Here is a 27055-nt window from a genome sequence, read left to right on the forward strand (position 1 = left end):
TTAACTCAAAGTGCAAGAAGTGGGCCGTTAATTTAAATAAAGTCGTTAACAAAGGTGACTGGATAGGAGAGAGGCACTTACGCTTATCCAGTAGAGTGACAGCAGATGGGGGCACCACTCTGTGGTTTTTTTTCACGTCCATTGGGTTCCTTCCGCCAGAATCTTCATCTTCAAAGTAAAGGAAAAGCAGAAACCAGGAAGATGGGAGTGGTCAGGTCTTTGCATTCTGAAAATATAATTTTGAAAAAGCTGCATTCTTCACCATCCTATGTTAAATAAATAAAGAGGTCCACATTCAGTCACTGTCCAGATTGCAAAGTTAGTGGCATAAATTATCTGGCTAACCCCTAGATTCATCAGGCTGCAGTAAAAAATAGCAGAAATATGGCTCGTTAGCATCTCACAATAAAAAGATGGGCGTGCTCAAGGAAATTAACAAAATCCGCATTGCGTATGTAAATATTGTGTCACTCAATACTCCCCGGAAGGGAGCTGGGAGGAGACCACAATAGCAGCGTAGTTCTGGGTGGGGGGTGCATGCCCCGCAGGCCTCTCTTTGGGCCACAATGGGATGGGCTCCACCACGGCCTCACTGAGCCAATTTTCGGGCCGTGATGGGTGCGCTCCATTGCAGGCCCGCAGGCCTCTCTTACAGCCACAGTGAGATGGGCTCCACCGTGGCCTTATTGAGCCATTCTTTGGGACAACTACAGCCAGATCTCAAGTCAATTTCATACTCATCCAACAAAGTGGCGCCGGATATCTGAGCTCTTACACTGCCAAGGTTCTCAATCACATCTCAGATGAATGAATAAACAGGGTCAGGCCAAGGTAAAATGCTAGGTAACAATGCGTGAGGCCATTTTCTAACCGCCTACACATTACTGTACCTGTATCATCCATCCTAAAGAGAGGAAGCACAGGTTTGCTTGTGGATAAAGCCAGTATGTGCTCATTGGGTGCAAACATTGTGCATGCTCTGGTATGTGCATTGGTGTGGTAAGGAAGAAAACAACAAGACTGACACTACCCCCAGACACAGTTATAGAAAGAGGCTTACACAGCACATCACTTACCCAGACACACCCAGACACAGACTCCCTCCAGCACTTTGGTAAGCTACAGAGGCTATAAATTACAGTTCCTGGCCTGTTCATCACCAAACATCAATGATGTCAATGCCAAGCTTGTCCCTACCTGCTAAAGAGGTAGTCAGAGTCATAACTACTCACAGAAGATTGTCTATACCATGCAGCTTGACAGACATCTGTTGGAAGTATATATGCTCACTAATTCTTCTTTGTAACAGACATGGGTTCCTCCAGGCCTCAGGTGCCAAAAAAGTGCCTGTATTTCCACTTGACAACAATGAAAGTGCAGAGGACATCATGCCTTCCACATGATACCTCTGGGAGCATTTGGCTATGCATTTTTCACTGTGGTAGAATAAGGCTTGTTGTAGGCTCATGAGCTCATCAGCTGACATTTCCTTCTCTTGCTTTAATGCTATATACAGAGCTGATGACTATCAGCACAACTTAGTCTCTAGGGCTGGTGCTAGCATTTTTGCTGCCCTATGCAAAAAATTACTGTGCTCCCCCCCCCCCCCCCCCCCCCCACACACACACACACACACACGATTCATTCAGTCTCTGTCCCATCAAATAAAGCTCAGCTCCATCCTGCAATCTATATTTTTAAAAACTTACACGCCCTCCCCACCCCAGAACTCGTGGATAGAGAAAGGTATTAGGTACCCTAGGCAAACCTTACAGCCTTGCGCACATGCCCACCCCCCCAACACACACATTCTCATACCCTGTACAGACACACATATTTCATTTCTGCATTTATAACAAATTTTACATGAAAGAGAACATTAAAAATACAGTTTTCTGAGGCAATAATAACACTTACAACGTGTATATTATATTTAGAACATAAGAACATAAGATATGCCATTCTGGGTCAAGCACAGTATCCTGTTTCCAACAGTGTCCAATCCAAGTCACAAGTATCTGGCAAGTACCCAAACATTAAATAGATCTCAAGCTGCTATTCCTTATTTGTTAATAGTTTATGGATTTTTCCTCTAGGAGCTTATCTAAACCTTTTTTAAACCCACTTATACAAACTGCTATAACCACATCCCTCAGCAATGAATTCCAGAGATTAACTATGCGCTGAGTAAAAAAGTATTTTCTTTGATTTGTTTTAAATGATCTACTTGCTAACTTCACGGCATTTTCTCTGCACTTTCTCCAGTGCAACTATATATTTTTTGAAATGTGGTGACCAGAATTGCATACAATATTCAAGGTGTGGTCTCACCACGAAATGATACAGATACTTTATGAAATCCACCGTTTTCATTCCCTTCCTAATAATTTCTAACATTCTGTTTGCTTTTTTTGACTATCACAGCATACTGAACCAACAATTTCAATGCATTATCTACTATGACTACTAGATCTCTTTCCTGGGTGGTAACTCCTAAGATAAAATTTAACATTGTGTAACTACAGCAAGGGTTATTTTTCCCTATATGCATCACCTTATACGTGTCCACATTAAATTTCATCTGCCATTTGGATGCCCAATCTTCCAGTCTTACAAGGTCCTCCTGCAATTTATCACAATTCACTTGTAATTTAAATACTCTGAATAATTTTGTGTCATCTGCAATTCTGATCACTCATTCATTGTATCCCTTTCCAGATCATTTATAAATATATTAAAAAGCACTGATCCAAGTACAGATCCCTGAGGCCCTACACTGTTTACCTTTTTGGAACATAAGAACATAAGCAATTGCCATACTGGATCAGACCAAGGGTCACTCAAGCCCAGCATCCTGTTTCCAATGTAGTCTACAAGTACCTGGCAAGTACCTTAAAACTAAATATATCCCATGCTACTGATGCTAGTAATAGCAGTGGCTATTTTCCAAGTCAACTTGATTAATAGTAGGTAATGGACTTCTCCAAGAACTTATCCAAACCTTTTTTAAATCCAGCTACACTAACTGCACTAACCACATCCCCTGACAACAAATTCCAGAGTTTGTGTGTTGAGTGAAAAATAATTTTCTACAATTAGTTTTAAATGTGCTACATGCTAACTTCATGGAGTGTCTCCTAGTCCTATTATCTGAAAGAATAAATAACCGATTCACATTTACCCGTTCTAGACCTCTCATGATTTTAAACACCTCTATCATATCCCCCTTCAGTTGTCTCTTCTCCAAGCTAAACAGCCCTAACCTCTTTAGTCTTTCCTCATAGGGGAGCTGTTCCATCCCCTTTATCATTTTGGTCGCCCTTCTCTGTACCTTCTCCATCCGCAACTATATCTTTTTTGAGATGCGGCGACCAGAATTGTACACAGTATTGTGTGGTGGTCCTGCTTCACAAGATTGGAAACAGAGAAGAGGCTGGTAACTACAGACCGGTCAGTCTCACCTCGGTGATGGGAAAAGTAATGGAGTGGCTGTTGAAAGAAAGAATAGTGAACTATCTACAGTCAGAAGAATTGCTGGACCAGAGGCAGCATGGATTCACCAGGGGAAGATCCTGTCAGACAAATCTGATTTACTTTTTTGACTGGGTAACCAAGGAATAGGATCAAGGAAGAGCGCTCGATGTCATCTACTTGGAATTCAGCAAAGCTTTTGATACAGTTCTGCACAGGAGACTGGTGAATAAAATGAGAAGATTAGGAGTGAGTGCCGAGGTGGTGGCCTGGAATGCAAACTGGTTGATGGACAGAAGACAATGTGTGATGGTAAATGGAACTTACTCTGAAGAAAGAGCGGTGTTGAGCGGAGTGCCACAAGAATCGGTGTTGGTACCGGTCCTGTTCAATATCTTTGTGAGCGACATTGCGGACGGGATAGGAGGTGAGGTTTATCTTTATGCAGAAGACACTAAGATCTGCAACAGAGTGGACACGCCGGAAGGAGTGGAGAGAATAAGACGGGATTTATGGAAACTGGAAGAGTGGTCGAAGATATGGCAGCTGAGATTCAATGCCAAGAAGTGCAGAGTCATGCATATGGGGTGTGGAAATCCGAAAGAACTGTATTCAATGGGGGGAGAAGGGCTGATATGCATGGAGCAGGAGAGAGACCTTGGGATGATAGTGTCTAACGATCTGAAGTTGGCGAAACAATGTGGCAAGGCGATAGCTAAAGCCAGAAGAATGCTGGGCTGCATAGAGAGAGTAATATCAAGTAAGAATAGGGAAGTGATTATCCCCTTGTACAGGTCCTTGGTGAGGCCTCACCTGGAGTACTGTGTTCAGTTATGGAGACCGTATCTCCGAAGGGACAGAGACAGGATGGAGGCAGTCCAGAGAAGGGCGACCAAAAAGGTGGATGGTTTTCATCAAATGACTTATGAGAAGAGATTGAAGAATCTAAATATGTACACCCTGGAGGAAAGGAGGAGCAGGGGTGATAAGATACAGACTTTCAGATACTTGAAAGGTTTCAATGATACAAAGACAACGGCAAACCTTTTCCGTTGCAAAAAAAAATCAGCAGAACCAGGGGTCACGATTTAAAACTCCAGGGAGGAAGACTCAGAACCAATGTCAGGAAGTATTTCTTCACAGAGAGGGTGGTAGATGCCTGGAATGCCCTTCCAGAGGAAGTGGTGAAGACCAAAACTGTAAAGGAATTCAAAGTGGCATGGGATAAATACTATGGATCCATAAAGTCTAGAGGATGTGAATGAAGAGGCATGGGGGTGGCTTGCGGGAATGACGGCTACTACCTGGAGATTAATGTCTTATTCAATAAACATCCACATGGTTATTGTACTTATTCAATAAACATACACATGATTAATGCAACTCCATTGCTCTATGCTTCAACGGCAAGAGGAAATGTGGAAAAAAGGATTTGCATCCACAAAAAAGCAGGGAAATAGCTTGCTTGTTATGGCAGTTACTATCCCAAAACAAATAAGCCTGATACTTCACTTTCAATGCATATCCAGCATAGCTCTCTGTTTCAACGGCAGGGGGAATGAAGAAAGGTTGATTGATATTCAGACAACTACCAACAAGGACTGAATTACATAGTCTGGGTAAAACAAATACGCATTGGTGTAGCTTGCTTGTTACGGTGGTTAGTACCCAGAATCAAGCCTGATACTTCACTTGGAATACATATCCAGCACAGCTCACTGCTTCAACGGCAGGGGGAATGAGGAAAAGAGGATTTATATTCAAACAACCAACGACTGAATTGCACAGTTTGGGTAAACAAGCATGGGAATAGCTTGCTTATTATGGCGGTTACTACCCCAAACCAATTAGCTAGATACTTCACAGATGCAGCTCCAGCGCTGTTATCTACATCGATGACGGGGGTGGAAGGGAAATAGAACCCAAACATCACTTAAAAGGGACAAGAGTAACAGATAAGTATGAAAAAATAAGTGTGAAAGCTTACTGGGCAGACTGGATGGACCGTTTGGTCTTCTTCTGCCGTCATTTCTCTGTTTCTATGTTTCTATGTATTCAAGGTGCGGTCTCACCATGGAGTGATACAGAGGCATTATGACATTTTCCATTTTATTCACCATTCCCTTTCTAATAATTCCTAACATTCTGTTTGCTTTTTTGACTGCCACAGCATACTGAACCAATGATTTCAATGTATTATCCACTATGACACCTAGATCTTTTTCCTGGGTGGTAGCTCCTAATATAGAACCCTCCCACCAACCAGGGAAGCTCCAATCAGGAGCGGAGAGGGAGATTTAAATTTTAAAACCTGCAGGCGCCGTGCGCCTGCGTCGCGCGCCGAAGGAGCATGACAAAGGGGCTGGCCCCTTTGTGCGCCCCTTCGTGCAGCCACTGAGGCCAAGAAGAAGTGAGAGAAAATAGTAATAATTAAAAGTAAGTTCATCACCCACTCCCGACCGTCTCTCACCCTTCCATCCGCTGAGATTCGTGCCACCTCTAAGCGGATTAAACCCGCTCTCCCTCTGTTTTGGGTCTCTCACTGTGGTAACCCACAATTCCTTACTACAGCTTAGAGCTCTAAGTCAAATCTTAGTGCTTTTAGCCTCCTTCAACCTCCAGTGTCCACCACTCGGATAGCATTCAACCTCCACTCGGACTGCATTCAACCTCCACTCAGTCAGCATTCAACCTCCAGTTTCCACCACTCGGACAGCATTCAACCTCCACCCGGACTGCACTCAACCTCCAGTGTCCACCACTCGGACAGCATTCAATCTCCACACGGACAGCATTCAACCTCCACCCGGACTGCATTCAACCTCCACACGGTCCGCATTCAACCTCCAGTGTCCACCACTCGGACAGCATTCAACCTCCACCCGGACTGCATTCAACCTCCACCCGGACTGCATTCAACCTCCACACGGTCCGCATTCAACCTCCAGTGTCCACCACTCGGACAGCATTCAACCTCCACCCGGACTGCATTCAACCTCCACACGGTCCGCATTCAACCTCCAGTGTCCACCACTCGAACAGCATTCAACCTCCACCCGGACTGCATTCAACCTCCACCCGGACTGCATTCAACCTCCACACGGTCCGCATTCAACCGCCAGTGTCCACCACTCGGACAGCATTCAACCTCCACCCGGACTGCATTCAACCTCCACCCGGACTGCATTCAACCTCCACACGGTCCGCATTCAACCTCCAGTGTCCACCACTCGAACAGCATTCAACCTCCACCCGGACTGCACTCAACCTCCACACGGACAGCATTCAACCTCCACATGGACAGCATTCAACCTCCACACGGTCCGCATTCAACCTCCACTCGGACCGCTTTCAACCTCCACTCAGTCAGCATTCAACCTCCAGTGTCCACCACTCGAACAGCATTCAACCTCCACACGGACTGCTTTCAACCTCCACTCAGTCAGCATTCAACCTCCAGTGTCCACCACTCGAACAGCATTCAACCTCCACACGGACTGCTTTCAACCTCCACACGGACAGCATTCAACCTCCACACGGACAGCATTCAACCTCCACACGGACTGCTTTCAACCTCCACATGGACTGCATTCAACCTCCACTCGGACTGCATTCAACCTCCACTCAGTCAGCATTCATCCTCCAGTGTCCACCACTCGGACAGCATTCAACTTCCAGCATCCACCACTCGGCCCCTACAGTCTCTTTCAACTTCTGGTACCCCTCACCCAATTTCCTTCTTCCTCTCCCTCTCCCAATCAAAGATGATAACTTTCTCCAACTCTCATTTCCAAAACAGACACAGCCACCTTATTAACATCCCCCTATTGAAAAACAACAAAAACTTCTTATGTCTCACCTTTCTTCTCATCAATGCGCAGTCATTGTCTAAGAAACACATGTTAATTTCTGACATACTACAAGAAAAAAATCCTGACTTCTTCGCCATAACTGAATTCTGGCTAAAAAACACCGATCAAGTAATTCTGAACCACCTTAACCACGATGACTACGATACCTTTTCAATTCCCCGTAACTACAAAAGAGGAGGAGGCCTGCTACTTATCATAAGAAAACACTTTTCAATGAAAATAATCCCACACAACCTCCCTAAACAATTTGAAGTTACCCTCTTCGACTCCCAACATCTACAAATCTGCCTCGTTTATTGCCCCCTAAACTACTAGACAACAACATTTCTCCGCTCATTGAATTTCTCATCTCTAACATCAACTTAAAAAAACCTGTGATCATTCTTGGAGACTTCAACCTCCATACAGACGCCAACCCCCGTTCTCCTAGCTGCGAAACTCTTCTCGACATGCTATCAAGTCTAAATTTCATCCTTCAGGTGAACAACCCTACACATAAAGCAGGTCACACTCTCAACCTGATTTTCACCAACAACTTCTTCATGAACTCTTCTATTTCTCACAACCCAGTCCCATGGTCTGATCACCATCTCTTACTCTGCAAATCCCAAACGAACTTCAACAACCCAAAAAATAATAACTCTACAAAAAAATCCTTCAAATTCCGTCCACCCTATCAAATTAATCTTCTCCTTCAAGAGCTGGGTATACAACTAGCGAATCTTGACTTATCAAACATAAATAACGCTATCCAATCATGGTCCTCAATCACTGAAACAACCGCTAACATCATTAACCCGGAGAAGATCAAACACCTAAAGAACAAAAAAGAAATACAAAACCCATGGTTTAACACCACCCTAAAAAACATGAAATCAGCCCTCAGGAAAACAGAGAAAGAATGGCAAAAAAATAAGCTGCCTGCTACACTACAAAAATACCGTTCACAATTAGCAGCCTACAAGAAATCAATCCAAAACACAAAACGGAACTACTTCGGCAATAAAATTATAAATTCCTCCAACAAACCCAAATCCTTATTCAACCTTGTAAACAACCTCATCTCAGATATCCACATCTCCAACGCTACTATTACCAAAAAAAATCCTAAGCCAAGATTTAGCCATCTTCTTTAAAGATAAAATCTCCAAAATAACAAACACCTTCATCACCTCTTCTTTCTTCAATTTACAAACTTCTTCAATTAACATCCCTCCTTGGCTCGACTTCAGTCCTATTTCCATCACTGAAACAGAAAAGAAAAAAAAAAAAATGATGAAGAAAATCAACCCTGCTCGTCATGAACTCGACACCATTCCCACCCGAGTTCTTAAAGAAATTGCCTATCCTTTAGCTCCAACAATTTCAGCAATCATCAACAAATTGCTCGAGGAAGGCGAGCTGCCTCCCAAGTTAAAAATTGCCACCGTCACTCCTTTATTAAAGAAAAAAAACCTCAATCCAGATGACCTAAACAACTACCGCCCAATCTCCAACCTACCCTTCTTTGCAAAAATGATTGAGAAGGCGGCTTTGAAACAACTCAACGACCATCTAGACGATAATAAAATTCTTTATCCTTCCCAATTCGGCTTCAGAAAAAACCACAGCACTGAAACCCTCCTCCTTAAACTCTCCAATACCATCCTAAGAGGTTTTGACAACAAAAAAGGATACCTTCTGATTCTCTTAGACCTCTCTGCTGCCTTTGATACAGTGGATCATAAAATTCTCATCTCCTGTCTAGAATCCATTGGGCTGGCTGGCAAAACTCTCAGTTGGTTCTCATCCTTCCTCAGTAACAGACACTTCAAAGTTTTTCACAACAATAGCTCTTCTTCTCCTATCCCCCTCGATACAGGTGTGCCTCAAGGATCAGCACTTTCACCAATTCTATTCAATATCTACCTGACCCCTCTTTGCCATCTATTATCTAGTCTTGACATAACGTATTACATGTATGCAGACGATATTCAATTACTCATTCCTATTTCTTCCTCGATAGAAGATGCTATGTCTAAAGCAGCCTCACACTTGGATACTATCAGAAACTTGCTAATTCATCTTAAATTATGTCTAAATACTAGCAAAACCGAATGTATCCTAATTGCCAAAAAAAATCCAGGACAGTCAACAATTCCACCCTTCTACTTTGACAAGACCCTCGTCCTTCTCAAAGAGAGCGTTAAAGACCTGGGTGTTTGGTTAGACACTGACCTAATCTACAAAAAACACATCTCCACAAAAATAAAGGAAGGCTTTCACAAACTTCAAATAATAAAACATCTAAAACCCCTACTCCACCCCCATGATTTCAAAACTGTCCTTCAAGCCCTCATTTTTTCAGGTTTAGATTACTGCAACTCCCTATTGATCGGCCTTCCAAAATCTTCCTTGAGACCCTTGCAGCTCCTTCAGAATGCTGCAGCTAGAGTTCTAACAGGTACAAGAAAAGCTGATCACATTACACCTGTTCTCAACCAATTACAGTGGCTCCCTATTGAAAAAAGAGCAGAATTCAAAGTCCTCACCATACTCCACAAAGCAATATACAATGCCGACTATTCCGCCTTTGATGACATCATTCACATCCATTGCTCCCAACGTACTACACGAACCGCCAGCAAAATTAATCTAGTGATTCCCTCACTTCCACAGGCTAAATTATCCTCCACCAGAAACAGAGCCTTTTCCATCATCGGCCCAAAGCTCTGGAACTCGCTTCCTCATTGCCTCACCAATCAAGATAACTTAAAATCCTTCAAAAAAGACTTAAAACACTGGCTTCTCAGCCAATCTTTTAAAGATAGCACTCAATGACTTTAAAAATTCTTTATATTCTGCCATTTTTCAATCTCCCTGTTACAATGATACAGATGCCCTTCAATGCTTCATGAGTTATATGTACATCTATTCAGGGTTCTATCCTGTGTTATCTTGTTATACATTCTCCTGTTGTATTTACTTTCGTTAATTTTAAATTGTAATCTTCATACATCGTTCTATGTAACATGTTGTTTCTATATGTAAACCGGAGTGAAGGCAACTCTGCTATACCTCGGTATATAAAAAAATGCTAAATAAAATAAATAAATAAACCTAACATTGAATAACTATAGCATGGGTTATTTTTCTCTATATGCATCACCACATTTATCCACATTAAATTTCATCTGCCTTTTGGATGCCCAATTTTCCAGTCTCACAAGTTCCTCCTGCAATTTATCACAATCTACTTGTGATTTAACTACTCTGAATAATTTGATTACCTCACTCATCATATTCCTTTCCAGATCATTTATAAATATATTGAAAAGCACTTGTCCAAGTACAGATCCCTGAGGCACTCCACTGTTTACCCTTTTCCGCTGAAAAACTTGACCATTTAATCCTACTCTCTGTTTCCTGTCTTTTAACCAGTTTGTAATTCACAAAAGATCGCCTCCTATCCCATGACCTTTTAGTTTTTTTAGAAGCCTCTCATGAGTGACTTTGTCAAAGGCTTTCTGAAAATCCAAATACACTATATCTCACCTTGTTCCACATTTTCATTAACCCCTTCAAAAAAATGAAACAGATTTGTGAGGCAAGACTTCCCTTAGGTAAATCAAAGTTGACTGTGTTCCTTTAAACCATGTCTTTCTATATGCTTTGTGATTTTGACCTTTAGAATAGTTTCCACTATTTTTCCTCACACGGAATTCAGGCTAACTGGTCTATAGTTTCCTGGATCACCCCTGGAGCCCTTTTTAAATATTGAGGTTACACTGGTCACCTTCCAGTCTTCAGGTACAATGGATGATTTTAATGATAAGTTAAAATTTTAATTAATAGATTTGAAATTTCATTTTTTAGTTCCTTCAGAACCCTGGGGTGCATACCATCTGGTCCAGGAAAATTCCTACTCTTTAGTTTGTCAATCTGATTTCTATCTACACCATGTGAAGGCATGACACCATCATACTCCCAATCCAACTTTCCAATAGTCAGACCAGCACCCTTCAATAGCTTCACTTTGCAGTTAACATAACCAACATGACAGACAAGGGCCAAGGCCCTCATCATCTGTACATGAGAGTTGCCTGTTTGCTTATATAGGTGTAGCAGGGCCCAGCTGTGCATAGTCATGTGCAACCCCTGTGAATTATGCTAGTCTGCAATGACCTATGAGATTTTTGGGATTGCCATGGTATTGGACATGTGCTTCCAAAAAGGCTCTAAGTGAAGGCCTGCTCTGTGAGCACTCAGATGTCAGTACTGCCTCAGAAACTGATGAGGCGGTGCTGACACCTGTGGGTTTGCATGCCCATGTGAGACTATGAAAATGATGTACATGTGGATATCTTCAGATGCATATGGATGTTAGCTAGGGAACCTGGCTTTAAGATATAGAAATCTGTGATTGATGATTGTAGCTGTAAACTTGTAGCTTCTGGTTGTTACACCCGTCGATCACAGAAGGTGCTCACCTCTTTGCTCACCTCTTTTTTCATTGCATTGACTCCGTTGGGAAGACTCGCGGCCTCCGCTTGCTATGGCCGGCCTGCCTACCATTCCCAGGCGTCCCTGGATGGCACGGACGCCGATGGCCACCATCTTGCCCTTAGGCATGCATACACGCGCACCGGTCAGTTTTAAACACGTCATGGCAGGAACCTTGGGGGCGTCCTCCAGATGACGTCATCTCACCAAGACTCTTAAGCCGGCTGGCCCTGCCTACCAATGACTTGGCAACGAGTTCCCTCATTGCTGAATCCACTTTGCTCACTACGGACTTCCCGTTCCAGTTCCTGCTTCTTTGGCGTGAGACGCTTGGGGTACCCGCTCCTTGGAGGGCCTATTTCCTGGGGCTTCTCTTGGAACCTTCGCTACTGAGAGTACCTCTGCCTCTGCGGACCACTACTGTACCATCTTTAGTGAGGAACCCTCATTGGTGTACCCTGTGCTGCGGACCACTACCGTACCATCTCTAAGTAAGGAACCCTCATCGATTTACCCCATGCTGTGGACTGCTACCGTATCATCTCTAAATGAGGAGCCCTCTTCAGCATACCCCGCGCTGTGGGCCACTACCGTATCATCTCTCCCGAGGAACACTCACTGGCATACCCTGTTCCACGGACCACTACCATATCATCTCTACTTGGGAGCCTCACCGGTGTACCCCGCTCTGAGGGCCATTGCCGTATCTTCACTACAGAGGTATTCCACCTGGGTATAACCCACCGCTTTGACTCTGAGACTTTTCTCCTGCACTCCCTGCTCCACAGGTAGTGTCTTTCTATTCCTAATAAAGACTATTTCTTTAGCTGTGTCTGACGTCAGCTGAGACCTTGCCTCCCGACGGTGAGGCTCACAGGGCTCCTCCCTGTGGGTGGTACCATCTCTCACCTCGGCCCAGGGTCCACACACCTAAAATTCCTAACAGATTGCCAAGTCCATGGACTCGGCACAGGTCTCAGAAATTCAGGCCATCCGTGGCCTGGCCCAGCAAATTACAGACCAGCAAAAGGTATTAGAGACATTGGCTAACGCCATAAATCAATTGAGTAATCGGCTGGACTCTGTACCGACGCCTACCAAGCCAAGCCTTGCTTCCAATGCATCACCATTCCTGCCTCCAGTGCCCCTGCCGGCACCTCCTCGTTTCGCAGGTTACCCCTTGTTATATAGGGGCTTCTTGAACCAGTGCAGCATGCACTTTTCCTTACAGCCTGCATATTTCCCTGACGTATTTTCCAAAACTACATACATCTTGTCCCTTCTGGATGGAAAAGCCTTGGCCTGGGCATCACTCCTTTGGGAGTGAATGGACCCGATCAACGACCTATCAGGCTTCCTCAGCCTCTTTCACTCTGTATTTGATGACCTCGGTCGCAAGACCATTGCTGAATCTGCGCTCCTGCATCTGCAACAAGGTGCCAGGTCACTGACCGATTATGTCATCGGGTTTAGGACTCTCTCATTGGAATTACATTGGGATCTGGGCTGTTTGCGTGCCATATTCCTAAAAGCTTTAAGTTCATGCATCAAGGACGAACTAGCAGCACGAGAACTCCCTGAGACACTGGACTCTCTCATGACCTCGCTGGATGCATTGATCGTCGTCTACGCGAATGATCACACGAGACCAGGGGATTCAAGAGAATGTCTTCAGGTGCTCCATGCATTTGCCCAACACCATTCACCCAGACTGCTCCTTCACCAAACTCCGAGGAAGAGGAACCGATGCAATTGGGCCACAGCCATCTATCCACAAAAGAGAAGCGCCGTTGGCAAAGATCAGGTCTTTGCATGTATTGTGGCCAACCGGGTCACGCGGTACCCTCCTACCCACTCTGTCCTGGAAACTCCAAGGCTAGGATCTGCCGGAGGACTCCTCCTAGGCCTGACTGCACCCTCTCCTCTGCTGACACTACCTGTCTCAATTAACTCAGACGCTTTAGAATTTCATACCTTGACACTGGTAGACTCCGGGGCCAGCGGAAATTTTATCCTCCGACAACTCATGGAACACCTTCGTATCCCCACTGTCCAGACACCAACACCGTTGCTACTATCTTCTAACCACGGCGAACTGTTAACAGGCAAAGTTACCATCTCCACGGTCCCCATTCAACTTTGCACCGGATCACTGCACACGGAGATCATTTCTTTTTTAATACTGGATAAGGCCATACACCCTGTGGTCCTTGGACTGCCACTGCAATTATTGCAGAATGCTGTGGCCCGACTTTTGTCCAACACAAATAGATGCGATCATGTCTCTCCCGTATTGATGAAGCTACATTGGCTTCCCGTACAATATCGTATTCAATATAAGTGTTTTACACTAATCCATAAAGCCATTTATGGTTCCAATTCCGAATGGTTGAATGCTTCCCTACGTATACATGTGCCAGCTCGGAACTTGAGATCACTGGGGCAAGCATTACTAACAATTCCATCTCCCAAACTAGCGCATCTGGGTTCAGTGAGAGAGAGATCACTCTCCTTGGCGGGTCCCAAGTTATGGAATTCACTCCCAGTTGATATTCGTCTAGAAGATAACATCAATAGCTTTAAGAAGCAGATAAAGACCTGGTTATTTCAGCAGGCATTTAGTCAAATTAATTGATCTGCTATTAGGATATTTCAGCAGAAGAAATTGAGGTACTATGTATAACACTGAAATGAGGATTAGAGTCAGGGGAGAATTTGGGTAATCTTACTTAAGGGAACATTGGTGGACGGGTTCATTTACTATAGATTTATTTTAAATGTATAAGTATTATTATTATTTTTTAAATGTTTTTATTGTTTTATTTTTAATATAATTTTTAAATTAATGCTATTGAAAGAATGTAAAATTTAGATAAGTTGTTTACTTTATTTTATTTTGAATTTGCTACTGCATATTCCATGTTTGTAAACCGCCTTGATATGTATTTGAAAGCCGGTATATAAAGTTGAATAAATAAAAATAAATAATAAATAAATGGTTACAACTACACACACCCCAATTCGATTGGAGCACTCTACGATTGTCTCAATGGGGCAACTCCTGCCATAGAAAGTGCTTGGAGGTTGTGTCCCCGATGCCATGCCTAGCTACTACAACATCTATTCTGTGTCTTCCGCAGCAGTACTCATCCTTCAAAGACGTGTTCTCCAAGAAGGCCGCGGACACGTTTCCGCCTCACTGCTCATTTGATTGCACTATAAATTTATTACCTAACACTGAGCCTCCCCGAGGAAGGGTCTACCTACTTTCTCTGACTGAGACAAAGGCCATGTCTGAATATATACAAGAGAATTTGGCGAAAATCTTCATTCAGCCTTCAAAGTCTCCCACTGGAGCCAGTTTCTTTTTTGTGGGAAAAAAGGACGGCTCCCTCCGGCCGTGCACAGATTACCATGGCTTAAATGAGATTACCCAGAAGGATCTTTACCCCTTGCCATTAATCAATTATTTATTTATTTAGAAATTCTTCTATACCGATAGCCGTTTGCACATCGTATCAGTTTACATGTAACCAATAACAATTAGGCAGAGCCTTGGAACAATGAGGCAGAGCCCTTACAAAGAACAGTAAACAATTATATGAGGGAAAAGAACAGTAAAACAACTATATGTTAGCATACGGGGAACTTAAAATACATATAATTCTATAATACTAAAAAAACAACTTATAATATATTATTCTAGAGTAGTAAAAGAACGAGATACGGTGAGTTAAAGTGCAAAGATACAGAAACTCTTGGACGTTCCAGAGCGACGCTCGTGGAATATTTACAGGGCAGAAAGATAAAAGTCTATGCTGAATGGAAGGTGACCTAAAGAAACTGAGGGGGGATCAGGGAGGAGCTCAGAGAATTAAATGGACGGAAAAGGTTCCTCAGAGGAATTGATGGTAAAGGGAAAAAGGGGGGGGGTGGGGGGTGAGAGTGATGTAGTTATCAAATAATAGGTTCGAATACACGGAATTTAAGAATTCTCGGAGAGGGAGGAAAGTGAAAGGTAGGCTTGGAGGAACAGCCATGTTTTTAGTTTTTTTTAAAATTTAGGCATGGAGGTTTCTGTATGAAGATCTGGAGGAAGGGAGTTCCATAGGGTGGGACCTGCAAGAGAGAAAGCTCTGTTCAAGGTGGAGGTAAGTTTGGTGGACTTAATTGAGGGGGTACGGAGTGTACCTTGGAGGGCAGGGTGGGTGGGTCTTGTGGATGTGCGAGGAAGGAGAGGAGGGTTGATCCATTGGAGGTTATCATTTATAATGCTTTTATGGATGAGGGAAAGAGCTTTGAATAGTATTCGTGATTGTATAGGAAGCCAATGAAGTTCAATAAGCGTAGGTGTAATGTGGTCTCTTTTTTTGGAGTTCGAAAGGATACGCACAGCGGCGTTTTGTAGGAGTTGTAACAGTTTAGTGTATGTGGAGGGGAGGCTGAGGAGGAGAGCGTTACAGTAGTCTATTTTGGAAAAAATAATAGACTGTAGTACTGTGCGAAAATCAGAGAAATGAAGTAAAGGTCTGAGTTTTTTAATCGTTTGTAGCTTATAATAGCAGTCCCTTAGGATGGAATTAATAAATGGTTTGAAAGAGAGCTGATTGTCAATAAGTACACCCAGGTTACGTGTGTGGGTGGGGAAGGGAGTGGTGGAGATAGGGGGAGACGGATGTTTGTTGGAGATAATGAGGAGTTCAGTTTTTAGAGGGTTGAGAGTGAGGTGCATGTCTGTGAGGAGGTGATTGATGGAAGAGAGGCAGGATTCCCAGTTTTGGAGAGCAGATTGGAGGGAGTCAGAGAAAGGGAAAAGAATTTGCACATCATCTGCGTAGACGAAGTGTTTGATACCAAGGTTGGTGAGGAGGGTGGTAAGGGGAAGCATGTAAATGTTGAAGAGGGTGGAAGAGAGAGAGGATCCCTGGGGGACGCCGTGATCAAGACTGATAGGCTCAGATTCAGTGTGATTAGTTAGGACAGTGAAATAGCGATTTTGCAGGTAAGATTGTATCCAGGAGAGGGCAGTTCCCGAGATCCCGATACTTTTTAGGATGTTGATAAGGATAGTGTGATTGATGGTGTCGAAAGCCGCAGAGATGTCCAACATGGCAATTAGATAAGAAGAACCGGAGTCAATTCCTTTGATTAGAGTGTCGTTTAGAGAAAGAAGTAAGGTTTCGGTACTGAGATGCTTCCTGAAACTGTATTGTATTGATGAAAGAATGTTATGTTGTTCGAGGTATAGAGAGAGGCGAGAGTTGACTAGTTTTTCAAGGATTTTAGCTAGGAGGGGGAGGTTGGAGACAGGTCTGAAATTGGAAAGGATGGAGGGATCGAGATTAGGTTTTTTGAGGATCGGTTTGACCACTGCTTGTTTGAGAAAGTTGGGGACTATGCCTTGTTCCAGGGAGCAGTTACAGATGTTTGCCAGGGGTTTGGCAATCTCTGAACATTTTGACAGGTTCCAAGGGGCCAAGATATTTACCAAATTGGACCTCAGAGGAGCATATAACTCGGTCAGGATATGCTGGGGCGATGAATGGAAAACCGCATTTAACACCCGCAAAAGCCATTTTGAATATGTGGTAATGCGTTTGGCCTCTGCAACGCCCCGGCAGTATTTTAGAATATGTTGAACGAAATCTTCAGAGACATGCTCTACAGTTGTGTCATGGTTTATCTGGATGACATCCTGGTATTTTTACAAGACCTCCAGAGCCATCACTTGGACGTCGCCAACATCCTACGCTTAAGGGATAACCATTTATATGCCAAACTGGAGAAATGCGCCTTTCACCAGGAATCTGTCCCTTTTCTGGGCTATGTGGTCTCAAGCCAGGGATTCCAGATGGATCCACACAAGACTAAGAGTGTTCAGGATTGGCCTCAACCAACAGGTCTTAAGGCGCTTCGAAGATTCATTGGTTTTACTAACTACTACAAGTTGTTCATACACCACTATTCAACACTGACCGCCCCACTCACAGCTTTGACTCAAAAGGGAGCCAATCTCTCCTAGTGGTCATCTGAAGCCATGACTGCTTTCCAAGAACTCAAGGAGGCGTTCCTACGAGAACCATGCTTGCGTCACACTGATCCCCGACGACCCTTCATCGAAGTGGACGCTTCAGACATCGGCTTTGGGGCAGTCCTCAGCCACCATTCAGCCAATCATACCTTGCACCCATGCTCATTCTTCTCCCGACGCTTCTCTCCGGCGCAGCGTAATTATGGAATCTGGGACAAGGAATTACTAACAATTAAATTAGCCTTCAAGGAGTGGCGTCCCTGGCTTGAGGAAAGCGCAGCACCAAATCACGGTATACACCGACCACAAAAACCTCGAATACTTACACCATGCTCAACGCCTTAATCACAGACAAGCCCGCTGGTCTCTCTTTTTTACCTGGTTCAATTTCCACCTACGATACCGGCCTGCCAATAAGAACACCCGAGCCGATGCTCTCTCCCGTTCATTCACCATGGAAGATGTTCCAGACGTTCCACGACACATCTTCGATCCAATGAAAGTTCTTCTCTCCGCCACACTCACAGACGATGGTCCCCTGACCACTCCAAAGGAAAATCCTCCTCTGGACGCATGATTCCTTGCTCGCAGGCCACCCCGGACAAGCTAGAACTCTTTCCACTCTTCAGAGATTCTACTTGTGGCCAACCATGAAAAAAAGATGCTCAGGCATACGTAGAATCATGGCCTACTTGCGCCCGTCAGAAGCCGCCGACAGCCCGCCCTTGGGGGCTCCTTCAACCTCTTCCTGCACCTAGTGAGCTGTGGACACACATAGCCATGGATTGTGGATTTACCCCCATCCAGTGGCAACACCATTTGGGTCACCGTGGACCGCTTTTCGAAGATGGCTCACTTTGTGGTGTTACCTGGTCTACCTTCGGCTCCATAGTTAGCGAAATTGTTTATTTATTTTATTTTATTTAACGTTTTTTATATACTGACATTCATTAGAAACTTCATATCGGTTTCCATAAAACAATAATGCAGCCAACAGGGCTTTACAGTGTGGCTGATGTTAAAACTGATGAAGGGGAGTGGAGGGGGAATGGGAAAATTAGGGTATAGATAGTATTACAGATTGAAATTTATGTACAATTATTGAAGGAGGGGGAGGGGGTGAGGGGGAAGGGGAGTGGAGGGGGAATAGGATATAGATAGTATACCCTATTCCACATTTTTCGCCTCCACGGACTCGTCAGACATATACTCTCTGATCGAGGGGTTCAATTTACGGTGAAATTCTGGAGGTCGTTATACAAGAAATTCAACATAGCCTTGGACCTCACATCAACCTACCACCTGCAGGCCAATGGACAGACAGAGAGGATGAACCACACTCTATAGCAGTTTCTCTGGGCATATGTGAATTCTCGGCAGAATGATTGGTCCGATTTACTACCCTGGGCCGAGTTTGCCTTAAACTCCCACCAGTCGGCATCTACTGTATCATCGCCCTTCCAAATAGAATACGGACACCAACCTCTGCCTCCTCTTCCAGTACCCTTGTCTATGTTGTCTCTGGTGCCACAGGCTTCTGCGCAAGAGTTATACCAACTTTGGGAACATACCAAATTCCTTCTCCAGCAAGCCGCTCAGAAAGCTAAAAGATTCTATGATGTCCATCATCGGGAAGCCCCTCAGCTGAACCCTGGAGACAAAGTGTGGCTCAGCACCCGCTTTATTCACTTGAAACTGCCTTCAGCTTGCTTTGCTCCCCAGATACACCGGGCCTTTCCCCGTACTTCGCCGGCTGGGCCTGGTTACATACAGCCTTCGTCTTCCCACATCGCTCAAGATTCATAATGCCTTCCACATCTCCCAATTGAAGCCGCTCATCCTGTCAGAAATCTCTAAGAAAACACCTGAGCCCCAACCTCTGGTGGCAGAAGAGGATATAATATATCAGGTTGAAGATATCTTAGACGTAAGGAAGCCCAGGAAGCGTTGGGAATATCTGATCTCGTGGGAAGGATTTGGTCCCGAAGAGAACAGCTGGGAGTCTGTAGTCAACATCCTTGACAAAGCCCTAATCAAACAGTTTCATGTTTCTTACCCAAGAAAGCCAAACCCCCCGGGGAGAGGCCCTAAGAAGGGGGTTACTGTTATGCCTGTTGGTTGCAGACGGCTGTGACCTCTCTTGCTCACCTCTTTGTTCACTGCATTGACTCCGTTGGGAAGACTCACAGCCTCCGCATGCTATCGCCGGCCTGCCTACCACTCCTAGGCCTCCCTGGACGGCAGAGATGCTGACGACCACCATCTTGTCCTTGGAAACCCTTAGGCGCGTGCGCGCGGGTCAGTCTTAAAACCGTCATGGCAGGAATCTTGGGGGTGTCCCCTCCGGATGACGTCATCTCACCAAGACTCTTAAGCTGGCTGGCTCTGCCTACCAACGACTTGGCAACGAGTTCCCTCATTGCTGAATCCACTTCGCTCACTACAGTCTTCCGATTCCAGTTCCTGCTTCTTCGGCGTGAGACACTCGAGGTACCTTCTCCTCGGGGGCCCTTTCCTCATCTCTGGCTATCCGCTCCTCAGAGGGCCTATCGCCTTGGACTGCTGCTTGCCCTGTTTCCAGGGGCTTCTCTTGGAACCTTCGCTACTGTGAGTACCTCCGCCTCTGCGGACCACTACTGTACCATCTCTAATGAGGAACCATCATCGGTATACCCCGTGCTGCGGACCACTACCGTACCATCTCTAGTGAGGAACCCTCATCGGTGTACCCCGCGCTGCGGACCACTACTGTACCATCTCTAGTGAGGAACCCTCATTGGTGTACCCTGCGCTGCAGGCCACTATTGTACCATCTCTAACAGGCCGATACAGTAAGGACACGTTAGAAAGAGTGCGGCAGTGCCGGGCGCACCCTCGTTTGCCGCATGCACAGTTCGGATCACATACCGCTCGATACAGTATTTAAATTAGACGCAAATGCAAGCCGCGTCCAAAGCGCGTCCATGAAGCGTCCATGAAGCGCAATCCATTTTACTGTATAGAGTGCTATACAGCGCCTATACAGTATCCTGGGTGTGCTGGTACCTGTCATTTCAAATGACATTTGAAATGACAGGTACCAGGAAGTGGATGGTTCTCCTACGCTCGGGCATCGGGGATTGCCAGTCCTCTCTCCCCCCCTCCCGAAGCAAGGCGCAGGGCGAAAATCGACTCGACATGTTATTAAAGCAAATAGAAATTGTAACAAAAGTAAACTTCTGCATGCTTCCAGCAGCCCCAGTCCTCTCTCCCCTCCTCCCGAGGCGCGCACCGCGGCTCCCCTGCCTCCCAGGGGCAGCTGGTGGCGAAAGTGGCTTCCAGCAGCCCCGCCGGCGAAGGTGCATGAACGCACGTCCAATCTGGGCGTTCAAGGCAGCGAAGGCGCATGAGCGCACGCCATGACCTGAGCGCCCGGATGGACGTCCGAGGTCATGGCATGCGCTCATGCGCCTTCGCTGCCTTGAGCACCCAAATTGGACGTGCGTTCATGCACCTTCGCCGGCGGGGCTGCTGGAAGCCACTTTCGCCACCAGCTGCCCCTGGGAGGCAGGGGAGCCGCGGTGCGCGCCTCGGGAGGAGGGGAGAGAGGACTGGGGCTGCTGGAAGCATGCAGAAGTTTACTTTTGTTACAATTTCTATTTGCTTTAATAACATGTCGAGTCGACTTTCACCCTGCGCCTTGCTTTGGGAGGGGGAGAGAGAGGACTGGCAATCCCCGATGCTCGAGTGTAGGAGAACCAGGTCCGAGCGTAGGAGCACCAGGCCACACCATGTTACTCGCTTGCTCCAACCCACCCACTTATTTGTCCGGAGCCTGCCTATTGCTGTCACATCCCTCTAACGCCAGGGTAAGGGTAGGCGGTAAATTAGCAGATTAAAGACGCGGCAAAACAGTTGGTTAAAAAGGGGATAATCGGGCCACACGTTACTGTATGGGAGGAAATAGCTAATCCGATTGTTTACATATCATATACATGCCGCGGGCGAAAAGGGATACGCGTTGATTTAAAGAAGCGGTAAAGATTGGTAAAAACGGATAGTGAATCGCGGGTTAGACTTACGCGGCCAAATTGTGGGTACAAAGCGGATTAGAAACAGGGTAACTGCAGCCGTGTTTTAATGTATCGGCCTGTAAGTTAGGAACCCTCATCGATTTACCCCGTGCTGTGGACTGCTACCATATCGTCTCTAAGTGAGGAACCGTCTTCGGTGTAACCCGCGCTGCGGGCCACTACAATATCATCTCTTCTGAGGAACCCTCACTGGCATACCCTGTTCCACAAACCACTACCGTATCATTGCTACTTGGGAGCCTCACCGGTGTTCTTCGCTCTGTGGGCCATTGCCATATTTTCACTACAGAGGTATTCCACGTGGGCATATCCCACTGCTCTGAGACCTTTCTCCTGCACTCCCCGCTCCACAGGTAGTGACTTTCTATTCCTAATAAAGACTATTTCTTTAGCTGTGTCTGACGTCAGCTGAGACCTCACCTGCCGACGGTGAGGCTCACAGGGCTCCTCCCTGTGGGTGGTACTATCTCTCACCTCGGCCCAGGGTCCACACACCTACAAATCCTAACACTGGCTGTGTATTTAAGCAGCTAAGCAACTTGTGATGTTTTTTACTTATAGAATATTTGGCTCCAAGTCATAGGCCCTGCTAGAGTTCCATCATATCTATGCAACTATCTTGCCAACATATGAGGACTAAGACAGGGTCCAAGGTGTAGCTGAGGCAAGAAAGCTCTAGCGATGCCAAGCTATGCACACTTTTTTGGCTGTCCTACACAAATGTAATGGCAGGACATGAATCTTTTTGACTGATAATCAATATGAATACACAAGGACAACCACATTTCTTTGTTGTTAGGTTTATTTTTTGTCTACTTTGTCTAGTACTGACAATTGTAGCTAATGAGCCTAAATGGGACTAAGTGGTTTGTTTCACACTGACCCAGATGGAAGATCAGTGAATAAAAGAAAGATACAGATGTGAGGAGCCAGAACCACTCTGCTGGGCTCTCTTCCTTGCACCGGGAAGGATTAGATGATGACTAACAGGCTGCAGCCAGTGCCAGTGCAAGGGTCTGCAGTCGCATAATCTTTCTCTCTCACTCTCTTCCTGCACCAACCTGAACCTCGCAGACTACACACTACAACCTCCAAAGCTCTGTTTACACACCATAAACTTTCCCATCTCCATGCATCTCCACCCATACTCACTGCTTTTAAAAATGTCACTCTCATGTATGATTATATGGCACCGTGCCCACTTCCAGTGCCCTAGGTGTCCGCCTAGTCCACCTAATGCTCACGTCAGCCTGGCTGCATCACTCACACCACCATGACTTTGTTATATCGCTGCCAACCCACAGCATGCTATAAGACACTAGAAGTTAAGCTATAGCTTGACATGAGCCATCAAAAACTCTGTGAACCCTATGTCTATGCCACCTTTTACTGTATCACTATATGTATGCTATAGCACTTTGTTCTGCTGTGTCATATTTTCCTGAATGGAAAATTGCATGTGGAGTTCATACACAATGTGTACATGTTACTTACAATCAAGCAATCTTTACACGGTTCTATCACTCTTCTAACACTGAAATTGTACATCACAACTGTTGCAGTCTGATACTGCAGGCGAAGTAGTGGACCCTTGGGCCGGCCTACCTTGAGTGATAGCGTAGGCCGGGAGGCGGAGCCAGAGGCTCGAGGTGTTCACCCAGGAACCAGGAACCCCCCAGGAGGAGCCCATAGGGTTCTGGCTCCTTGGGACTTGGGCAATAGAGAGAGTCCAGTGACAGGGATGAGAGCAAGGAAGTCCAAAGGTACTTGGTAGGCAGGAGACCGGATACTGAGGCAGGAGGAGAATAGTAACAGAGTCTCTGTGGCCAGCGGGAACAGGAGCAGGCGTAGCCTGACACAAAGTCTGTGATGAGCAGGAGCTGGCGCACGCTGTAACCAGGAACGGGTTCCGTAGCAAGCAGGAACTGGAGAATGCTGAAGGCTGAAGTGGAACCAGAGATGAGCCGAGATCAGTGGCAGGCAGCGGGCTGGGCAAACAGGAACAGGCCAAGATCAGGGCAGGCGGCAGGCAAAGCGTGGTCAGGAACAAACCAGGGTCAGAGGCAGGCAGCAGGCAAGGCGTAGTCAGGAACAAACCAGGGTCAGAGGCAGGCAGTAGGCAAGGTGTAGTCAAGGCAATCCAAGGTCAGCAACAGGAACTCTGTGAAGACGATGCGCAACTCAGAACTACAAGGCAGTAGTGAATCTCGTTGCAAGGTGATGAGATGGCGTCCGGGCGCCGGTTAAATCGCCCTGGGTGCGTGACATCATCATTGCAGGTGGGGCTCGACTTCCGGGTGCTGGACGCACAAAGTGAGCGCACTCGCGCGCGAGGCCGCGGCGAGACAGGCAGGAAATGGCGGACGCCACGTGGAGCCATCGGCGTCTTGGGATCCCGGGACCGTGGAATTCGGCGTCTCCAGCCGCGAAGGTAGGCACTGGTCAGGCACAAGGGAGAGGAAGCGGTGCAGACCGCAACAACAACTGCCACATTTTTCACTGCAGAAAGACATAAACCTTGTGGTAAGATTGCCCATGACCTTGGCTGTTCTGCAGTGTGTCTTCCAGAGATACATGTTTGTCAGACATGACACAGTGACTAGAATTGGCCCCAAATGCACATCCCACAGCTTCTATTATACCTTATACCCCTGTGATGGTCAAGACAAACTGAGGCTGACATCCTGCCTGTCAGAGCACAAGTGCTGCAGATAGGATACCAATAACAATTTTATTATAAATGTTCTCTGTATTTGACTATGGAAATATTTTTTCCTGCTTTTTCTGTTTTATGTAAACCGGTATGATTTGCATTTTAATGTAAGAATGTCGGTATATAAAAATTATAAATAAATAAATAAATAAATAAATAAGGGCACTGTAAGCTGAGGTCTGACAGAGCACTAATAGAGTACACCTGACCATAGTGGAAAGTGCATTGTATGGACACACAACATTAGCAGGCATCTACAGCATGGAGAGAGAAACCTGGGTCCTGGCACTGTGGCTTGTTGACCTAAATGTGCAAGTCACTTGTCATGTAACTGATGCAGTCACTTCCTTGACAGCTCCACATGTCACTGCCGTTAACTGTAAACACATAGCTGGAAAGGCATGATAGAAAGAAGCACAGCTCTTACCTATTAGCCAACCATCACTACAGAGGCCATCTTCAAATTGTTCAAACAGGCCAGATTGCCTAAGTATAAAGGAATAGTGTGCAGCTCCCGGATACCTGGTGACCACATCAAGGATGTGCAGTCGAACATCACAGACCACTTCCACATTGATGGAGTAGAAGAGCTTTCTGTTGCAGTAGATCTCCTCCCTATTGACTGTGAGTGCAGTCAATAGCTCCCAGAACATTTGAAAGTTCACTATAGCATAAAACCTTCTCTTCAAGTCCAGCAAGTCCTTTCTTTCATGAAGGAATTTTATGAAACGATTAATGTGGCTACATACAGTTCTTATTACCTTGCCCAGACAGGATGAAAAAGATGTTTGGGAAATTCCCCCGATGACCCTGACTGTTGTTTGGAATGAGCCAGATGCCATAAAATGAAGGGTGCACAATAATTTGGTGAGGCCTGGTATAGTGTGGGACCTTTCTGTAACAGGATCCAGGTCTCCTCTGAGTTCTTAATGCCATGATAGCCTGAGAGCTCAGGCAATACCTCATACCCACGTGTTCCTCCGGCATCTCCAGCAATGTGATGTGGGGATGAAAGATGTGCTCCCTGTACCGCCTGCATGTCCTTCTGCATGGCAAGCCCTGATGTGGGCCATCCCGTTCCACCAGTGGAGTTTGTAGCTCTGGCTCTGGTGCAGGTACTTCCCTAGGAGGCGTTTGAACCTCCCTTGCCTGTTGTTGTAGTAGTAGTAGTAGTAGTAGTTGTTGTTGTTGTTGTTGTTGAGCAGCCCGAAGCAACCGGTGTCCCACTACTAATACACTGCCCCCTAACATTCTGGCTTTAGGAAGATAGGGCAGATAACAAAAGGCATTTTTATTGGCTCGCCAGGGTTGTGTAGGTGTAAGAAAGAAGGCCTGTGATAACGGCCACTAAGCTTTTTTGCTCCCTTACCGCAAATCAAAGAGGTGTTGTTAATTCTCAAGTTAAATCCTGTGTTAGTATGCAATATTTTACTGCAAAATGTGGTAGGAGTTCTTCATTTGCATAATTTTCTTGATTTTGCATACTCGTTATCATATTTAAATACTAAAGAACATTGAGATAATTAGCGCACATTTATTGGGTGCTAGACTCCTTTTAGCACACGATGATGCCCTAATGTGGCTCGATGAATGACCTAGTAAATTTTGAGGTATATTCAACAACTGGCTATCTTAAAGTTAGCCAGCTAACTTTATCTAGGTAACTTTAGGACAGCTCATTGGCCCAACCAGACCTAGCCAGCTAACTCTGAATATCAAACAGGCCGATACAGTAAAATCGGCGGGAGAGCCGGCGCTCCGAGGCGAGGGCCGGCTCTCTCAACGCGCGCCCAGGCAACTCTTCTGGGCGTGCGATCCAGTATTTAAATGAGGGCCCATAGTAAAAAGAAGCGTTAGGGACACTAGCACATCCCTAGCGCCTCCTTTTTGACAGGAGCGGCGGCTGTCAGCAGGTTTGACAGCTGACGCTCAATTTTGCTGATGTCGGTTCTCAAACCCGCTGACAGCCATGGGTTCGGAAAATGGACGACGGCATAATTGAGCGTCCGTCTTCCGACCCACGGGCTGTGGGCCGATTTTTAATTTTTTTTTAAATTTTATTTTTCTAATTTAACATTACAGCAAGACATCATCTTACTAAAAGAAAATGGATATGCAAGTTCAGTACATAACAAAAAAAAGAAGAAAACAATTTTCACCTTCATCTAGTTACAGAACAATTGCATTTCCCCTTAAAGAAACTTTGACCTGAGGGCAGAAAAATAATTGGAGACTAATAAAGCAGAAACATCCTTAACATAGGGCTTTAACGTGTCACAGGAGCTTATTACTACATGATCCACTCTAGTGCTAATTATTAGAGGGAGTTATAACAACCCTCCTAGCATTAAGGAAAGATTTTAATTGTTCCGGATAGAAGAAAATAAAGCATTCTGTTGAAGACTTAATTACG

At 45.4% G+C, this 27055-nt stretch overlaps 1 long non-coding RNA gene across 1 annotated transcript in view; it reads right to left on the reverse strand.

The window, feature by feature from the left end:
- Positions 1-27055, reverse strand: part of LOC115092827 — a 30348-nt gene that overhangs the window by 2345 nt on the left and 948 nt on the right. The window contains exon 2 of the long non-coding RNA XR_003857091.1: positions 82-226. This is a non-coding gene — a long non-coding RNA (uncharacterized LOC115092827). The remainder of the gene's footprint in view (positions 1-81; positions 227-27055) is intronic.

Source organism: Rhinatrema bivittatum, chromosome 5 (assembly GCF_901001135.1).
Source record: "Rhinatrema bivittatum chromosome 5, aRhiBiv1.1, whole genome shotgun sequence".
NCBI lineage: Eukaryota > Metazoa > Chordata > Amphibia > Gymnophiona > Rhinatrematidae > Rhinatrema > Rhinatrema bivittatum.